Here is an 8,480-nt window from a genome sequence, read left to right as displayed (position 1 = left end):
TCCCATAGCTCTTTAGCTCCACCCTTACTTCATACAAACATATTTATGTGTCCTCTCGCTCTAACCTACGGCTTTGGCCATAAAAAGTCTCGTAACATGTCCCCAACTCATCCACGTTTCCAACCTCGATGCCTCACACCTCGGCCATCCCGTGAACCCCCCTCACTATGTCCCCTAGCTAGGGCGCTGACCCTCCAAAAACCCCCACCACCAGGCCTCCTTCCTCATCTGGAAGTCCAAACCCCATCACAGTGCCAACTGCCATGGCTGCTTTCGGGAAGCTTCTAGAAACTTAACGATTGGCCAATACAAGGCGAGGGTTTGGTGAGCGATATTCGTTTCATCCAATCAGAGGAGTCGAGACGTGCACTTCGTATAGGATTTGGTCTGTAAAGTGGTTCTGGTGAACGTGTCTGATTTTTGACCAATCAGACAGATGAAAAGGAGCCAGAAAGGCGGAGCTTCCCTCAAGCTGGGATCCAAAATGGTGGCTGGTTCATTTAAGGCATGATCCGCTGGCACAAAATGGAGATGATTTGCTCCTTTGGCTGGGCGGTAAGTAAAGGACAATGTTATACCACGTAAAGCCGGCCAGCTGACTAACAAAGCCACAAATGGTTACCACAATTTTAGGGCCATAAGCTATGTGTTCTGCTTATAAGGTCATGGTGGAAAATGACCAAACGTGAGCTGGCATTTTCAGTGAATGTCATCATGTCAGGTCTTTAAAGGCCCAGCAGCCTGATTTTGAGCTTCACGTTAACATTTGGTTACATTACATTATTTAAAGAGCATTCTGCTGTATTCTTTAGAGTCTAAACATGAAAATGAGGCTTTCTGTTTTATTTAAGGTTGATTTTCTGGGCTAGACATCACATTACAACTGTCAGTCATTTAAATGCGATGAATCATGGAGCATCATTTGAAAATAAACATTTAGAAATGTGTGAATGGACAAATTGATATGAATATTAATAAGACTACTGCAGTTGTCCACAGCCTTGGAATAAATACATTTTACATGTAAGGAATAACACAATGGGCTGTGCTGTTATAGGAGAATAATCCATGATGGGGTGGAACCAAACTTAAGTGGATTATTTTCTATAACAGCACCGCCTCAAGTGTGTTATTCCTCTTAATCCACAGCGATTTGCCAAAGACTACAACTTTTCACTTATTAATGAACAACCTGTCATGGTTTTAACCATTTATAGTCATGTTTAATGTTGTAGAACGTCCACGGGATAAGTTAGTTCCTGATATCGCTTACATTATAGCAGCTATAAAAAGTAAAAAGTAAAAAAAAAGGGGTCCTAACAAAAGAGCTTCACCATACCAATGATTTCTTTGTTATATAACAATTTTTTAAATCTGTTTACTATTATTTTTAGATTATGTGGACCAACCGCTATTTAAGTCCCTGTGAATGTGTAGTTACTATAGCAACGATAAACCTGTAATTGTGACTACTGTCACAGCAGATGTTAGAAAGAGAGACACATAATGTTGTGGGGTTCTACAGAGGGACAACCAAAGAACCCTCAGGGGTTCTAGATTTGACCTAATTTTTTCCCCTACTTTTCTTATTTTCAATTTTTTTGTCTAAATCAAGACCTAAATCAGACCAGTGTCTAAATCATGCCTCTTTATCATAATGTTGGGCGATATATTAGACATCTTTCCTGAAACGTAGTGGTTGTATTGTTAAATGATGGTGGGTTCAAATGACAGGGAAACCACCAGTAACCCTCGAGGATGCCAAAATGTAGCTAAGAACGGAAAATCCCTTATGAATGAATTAGTAGTTAGTTATAATAATAATAATAATGTAAGAGCCCAAATATTATGACACAATGCAATTAAATATATGAAGGCAATCAAACAGGATTATAAACTCAAATTTACCACCTTTCAGTAGATGTTGCTGGTTGTCAAATCTGTTTTTATTTTAACAAAGTTCTGATATTATGTTGTATACAGGTCTGCATCACACTCTTAAAAAAATAAAGCTTAAATGTAGAACCCTTAAAGCTTGTTTAGTCAACCCTATGGGGAAATCTTTAAAGGTTTCGTGTAGAACTCTGCTAAGGGTTTCATACAGAATTTGTTTGTTTTTTTTTAGGATGCAAAGAAGCCTTAACTAGCCAAAGAAGCCTGGACGATCCATTGTTCTGTTTCCTGAAAGAGTAGAGAACATGATATGATCTTGTTGGTCTGACACACAACAAACACTCCCAGTGTGTCCAGTGCGACTTGTTGTGTAAATCACATGGATGGAATGATTAATGATGGACATCATGTGTGCTATGTTGATGATCCAAAGGGAATGGAAAATGGTGATGGGAATGGGGATGGCATTTTTACAAAATGGATAACTTCCTTTTGTTTTCAACCCCAAAATCGAGCCTTGCTCTGATTTGTGTTAATAAACAACGAGAGATCAGTATTGTCCAGAACTTTTGTGATAGCTTAGAACTAACTGTAGATTATCTGCCATTACACAGAGCGTGCTAGCAGTGGTCAAAGGACCAGGAGTTGCCAGAAATGTGCAGACTGGGGATTCAAACCAGTAACCCCATGGTTTTTGGGTCTGAAACTCAAACCTGCTGCAGATAGTTTAGTAAATCGAGAAGCAGTCACAAAGACTAGACAGCGGACTTACCGAGAGTGATTATAGTCTGAGAAGTGAGCCAAGAGAGCAGATGAACGTGAATACACTGTGGATGCCTGGAGGGGGGTGAAAGCGGGAGCAGGAAAGGGACAGATGATGGGACATGTGTGTGTTTTATCAAAGAAACTCTCCGGTGGATAAGTGCTTGTCTTTAAAGAAGAGCCAGGGAAAGAGATGCGTGTGGGTGTGTCCATCTCTCCTAGGAGTATATGGATTCATTTTTGAAAAAATTAGCATTTCCCATCATTTATTTGATTTTTTTTTTTTTTACAGGTGACCAAAGCAAATCAGCAGAGCGACTTTAATATTTTAAAGTGTAGCCCAGACTGAGCCACAGTGGTTCAGTGATAAGTGTCCCGTCCTCTTATCAGCTTCAGCGATCACCTGTAACATAGCAAAGGCCCCAGTTACATCCGCCATTTTATTTCAGGACGCTGTGCTCGTGCTGAAGCGAAAGACCTGGCTCCTTCTATCCTCCACAAAAGCAGAGCCTTAAAATCCAAAAAGCTTGATCACGTTAGCTGCAGTTAGCATTTCAGGAGACAAATCGGTCCTTTTTAGATGAAGGGCTTTTCACACAGCAAGTGGCAGACTGCTCATTGATCCTCCTGCCTTTTTCTGCTTCCTGTATGAATTCTTCTGCTCAGCACTGCTTTTCTTTCGGAGGAGAACTGCTTGTGTTACTCACATGGTGTCCATAGCTCCACAATGCTAAGCACAGCTAGCATATATTCAACCTGGATAGCGCCTCTATTTTAAACACAAAAATAAGGGGAAAAAATCAAAGCAAAAAAAGCAAACCTTACAAGCAAGACTTACACGCTAGCTTAATACGTTACACATTTTATGCTAATTTAAAGGAAGACTAACTGCATCACAAACTCATGTTCTGCTTCTGTGTCAACTAAGGTTTCTAGACACAGTTAATAAACTCGCTGGAAATACGGAGTTGATATTTATGTATATTTTGTTGTAAAGATGTTATACTACTGAAAAGATGTGCTTCTCGACAAAGCTGGACAACACACACACACACACACACACACAAACAATGGTTTTCAGGGTTGAGACTACATGCTGCACCTTCTGTCCCTCGACTCACAAGGGGAAATGATACTTAAAGGTGCAGTGTCATATTTTTAAGCGCCCCCTGCTGCCTGTTCAGTGAACTGCAATTGTGTGTGAAAGTGCAAGCTTTCCCTTTGCCCCGATCAAACTTTGACTGAAATTACCTCTGGCCTGTCAGTTCCTTTTTTAAAGAAAAAGGCTTTATTCTGTCTGGGGGGTGGAGCAAAATTCCGGGTCAGAAAATTTCAAACACAAACCTGAAATGAAGAAATTAGTATTTCTTAGTTAATATGCCATAGTACACCATAATTAGTATTAGAAATTAATTCCATCGCACAGCAATATTGCGAATCGCTGTTTTTCTAAGGCATATTTGAAACAATATAGTCATACAGGTACTGGTTTAAAAAAATGCAGACTGCATCTTTAAGAACAAAGAAATGAATCTTGTCTCTCTTTAATTGCATCACAATGTCAGAAACCATTAAACATTGCTTAACCATTACACATTACACATACTTAACAAATAGCTAGAGTTTGACATGAGTGTATGATGATTTAAGCGTGCTGTAAGGATGATGCTAAACTGTTAACTTGCTGGCTAACAGCTCCAGTACATTTCTTTTTTTTCTTTTTGTTTTTTTTTTTGCTGAATTTTGTTTATGACTAACAGACTCTCCACTTGCCTTAAAGAACTTTGAAGAAAAGCTGAAATTGAATAATATGAAGATATTCCTTGGTAATGAGCTAAACAAGGATAAATGTAGCCTAATATTTTTATTTTGTAATGATACCGATTGTGGTGTTATATAGTGTGTAACATCTCTGGGCATTTAGAAAAAAATCTGTTGTTGAATTCAAATCTTTTTTGCTTTGCTGTAGCCGAAGCTGGCTCGCCTGACTCACATTTCCAAGTACTCTTTAACTCTATAACGCTTTTTGAATCAATAATGTTGGAAGAAAAGCAGAAAAGCAGTTAAATAGGTATTAAAAATGTAGGACAGTTTATAGGTGAGGTAAAATGTTGAGCCTAAAGACCAAACCAACACAGGAAATATGATAGCTTATCACTGAAACACTGTGGAAACCTCTTTTATTGTAGCTGATACTAGTGACGATTGTTGATCAGTGTCATTACTGATATAGTTTTTTTATTTTTATTTCTGCTGTATAAAGGGGAAAATAAAATGAAATATCACCTTTAAAAGCCACAAAGTTGTGCATATACATTAGAAGTCTTCAGCAGTTCTGTGTGAAGTCTTGATTCCTGACTTTAACAGAAATAGCTAGATGAGTCATTTTTGCACACATCAGCTCCTCAAACTCAAGTGCAACTGAAAGTGTTAGACAATTTACCATTTTTTTTTTTTTAAATTAAAGACAGATTATCAGGTTTGTGTTGAAATATGCAGTACTAATCCCAGACTTGGTGTAGGCCATATGAACCGCTCTCTGCACACTTGGCGCTCACAGGCTTCCTGACACCAGAATATATAAGAACATATAATAAACCTGTAACGCTGTAGGATCAAAATAACCGGCTAGGAAAATGTTTTCCCAAAACTTTCCAGTATTTTCTGATCCTGCAGTAATAAGTGCGCTTGAAGAGCAGGGAGGCGATCCGCACTGTACACCACCAAACCCGCTTTTATTTCACTACTGGATGAATGTGAACAGAGCTCAGGTTCAGCCTGGACCAGGGAAAATATTACACCCGGCTGAGAGCAAACCAAAAACAACACCAAACTCTTTCATAAACACTCCATGCAAACGGGATGCGTGTGTTCTGCACTGCAGTAGCACAGCGTGGTGTGTGTGTGTGTGTGTGTGTGTGTGTGTTGTCCAGTTCTGTTGAGAAGCACATGTTGTCAGTAGTGTAATAGAACATTTTTTTACAACTAAATGTGTGTGTGTGTGCTGCATTAACAGCATGCACGTGCGTGTGTGTATTTTTCAGGAATTATGTTAGCACAGCGTGCGTGTGTTTGTATGTGTGTGTGTGTGTGTGTGTGTGTGTCCTACATTAACACAGCGTGCGTGTGTATACTGCATTAACAGCATTCACGTGCGCGCGTGTGTGGCGCGTACTGCATTAACACAGCGTGCATGTGCGTATGTTTGTGTGTACACTGCATTACCAGCATGCACGTGTGTGTGTGTGTGTGTGTTGCGTGTACTGCGTTTGCACGGCGTGTATATGTGTACTGCATTAATACAGCGTGCGTGTGTGTGTGTGTGTGTGTGCGTGCTGAGCTGCGGTCACATTAACATGTTTTGTGGTCAGCAAGGCAGCGCGAGACTCTCATTAGCGTAAAACCCCCACGATGAAAGTGATGCGTGCGGACCGGCGCAGATCTCTCTCTCTCTCTCTCTCTTTCTCTTTCTCTCTCTCACTCTCTTTCTCTCTCTCTCTGTCTCTCTGCGTGAAGGCCGTTAAAGGCGCGCGCACAGGGGTTTGGACCGCGGAGTTGAGTTGCGTGCGGGTCGCGCGCCGGAGCACATTATAGCACTGTTTAAAAAAAGAAAAAAAGAAAGCAGAAAAATAAATAACAAGCGCCATGAGCTGAGCCCGGTCTCCTACACATCCAGCTGTAATTACACCCAGTTTAATCAGCACTCCTTCTTCACAGCCGCCGAGTTCAATAAAACACAATATTTACAATTTTACAACAATTTAGCAGCTCAGGATGTTTAGAACAAAGAGGCTGATGGGAAAAGTGTGGGACGCTGTTAGAGAAAGCACTGAGCTGGAGCCAGCAGTGAACAGGTGCCGCTTCACAAGATCGCGGTTTATTCTGCAAGAAATTAAAGGCTGAACTTCAGCAAGCAGCTGAACAGCTTCAGCACTGAGTGGAAGTTCAGAAGCGCAGGCTGAGGCTGGAAACCTCCCTCTGCTTCCTCTGCGCTCTCTCCCCACGAGGCACAGGAACGCAGAGGCTTCTGGTGATTAGCACCCGGGCTCATCTGCCTTTTATTTACCTGCAGGTCATTAATCACAAAACTGCAACTTACATTTACCGCCAAAATATTCGGGCTGTCTGGAATTTTTTATCTTTACTGAAAAAATCTGTGCTTGTAAATATTAATGTTTATAGGCAACAATTAGAACAGAGGAGAACATGTACAATTTTATTTTATTGCATCTTATTTTCAATTTCTTTTAGTTTTGTTCTCAGTGAAGACTTGAGTTTATATTTAAACCCTTTCTATGATTAAACTCTTACAGCAAAACAACCAAAATAAACGAAACACAGAACTGACGCAATATTGATAGCATTTTGTTTCAGAAATCATTTGTTTTAGGTCATAATTTGAATTAGGAAATATGATTTAGAGATTATATAATTTATCTTACTTGTATATTGTCCTGAAAAGGTTCAATTGTGGATTTTATTTGAGTTATACCTGCAGTTATTTGAATTTAAACGAATTACTAAAACACACACACACACACACACATACACAGTTATGAAGCCAATTACTCAGTCTTTTTTTCCCCTCGTCTAATATAGACTATTTTACATTCTGTTCAGATTAAATAACCAGGTTATAACTGGTGAAGAAGTAGAATAAGAATGTTTTAATATTGCAATTAGACATTTTTTATTTCTAGAATTAGAAAAATGAAAGAGCATTTGTTAAAAAGAGGTATCGTGATTTAAAAATACAGACCTGTCATCAGGAGATATTACATTAGTTCCATTGTCTTTAATATCAGGAGAAATTAAAAACTATATTTGTTTATATTTTCTGAAACAGAAGGGATGTGAAATGCATAAAGTTTGATAGCCTTTTTTCCTGAAAAGGGTCATACAAATAATCGATGGATGAGTATTATATTATTATTAGTAGTAGTATTAGAAGTAGTAGTAGTAGTAGTAGTAGTAATAATAATAATAATAATAATAATAACAATTTCTAAATTACATTAAAAATGAGTACAAAGTTCTGTGAGGTGTTCAAATTAATTCCAGCTATAGTAACTACAAAAAAGCCCCCAAATCCCACAAATACTTTAAAAAATATATTTAAAATAAAAAATAGAAATAGCAAGTATCTATAATAGTAATAGACAAGACACAAATTATATTATTATTATTATTATTATTATTATTATTATTATTATTATTGCGACTTGTCCTCACGTTTCTTTTAATGCCATATTTGGATATATGAAGGAATAATTGTGGTAATTATTTGGTCAGTTGTAGGCTAATCATGTTCTCTTCCCTGCAGATGAATGATTTGGGGTTTGGGTCACTCTGTGTTTCACTCTGTGTTTCACTCTGTGTTTCACTCTGTGTTTCACTCTGTGTTTCACTCTGGTGTTTCACTCTGTGTTTCACTCTGGTGTTTGAGCTGCATGTTTACAGAGTTAAAGCGCAGTGAAATGAAAATGTGTGAGTGCAGTGATCTTTATAAAGTCCTTTACCTTTTCACTGTGGGGTGAATAATTATGGGCTCTTGTGAACTTTGGAGTTGTCAGGAAGCTATTCACAAATATCAACTTTCTCCCACCACTGAGAAATGGTTACATGTAGAAGTTACTGTAGCTGTTACTCATTCTCTAATCACGCGCTTGTTATTGTTTATTTTATAATAACGCATAAATACTCGCGAGGAGACGAGTCTGATTTACAAACACGAGTTAGGAAGTTAGGCCCAGGACAATAGACGGAAATTGTTGGATTTCCACGTGTGTGTGTGTGTGTGTGTGTGTGTGTGTGTGTGTGTGTAC

Source organism: Pangasianodon hypophthalmus, chromosome 26 (genome assembly GCF_027358585.1).
Source record: "Pangasianodon hypophthalmus isolate fPanHyp1 chromosome 26, fPanHyp1.pri, whole genome shotgun sequence".
Taxonomy (NCBI): Eukaryota; Metazoa; Chordata; class Actinopteri; order Siluriformes; family Pangasiidae; genus Pangasianodon; species Pangasianodon hypophthalmus.
The sequence above is the reverse complement of the archived record's forward strand: the minus strand, read 5'-3'. Positions refer to the sequence as shown.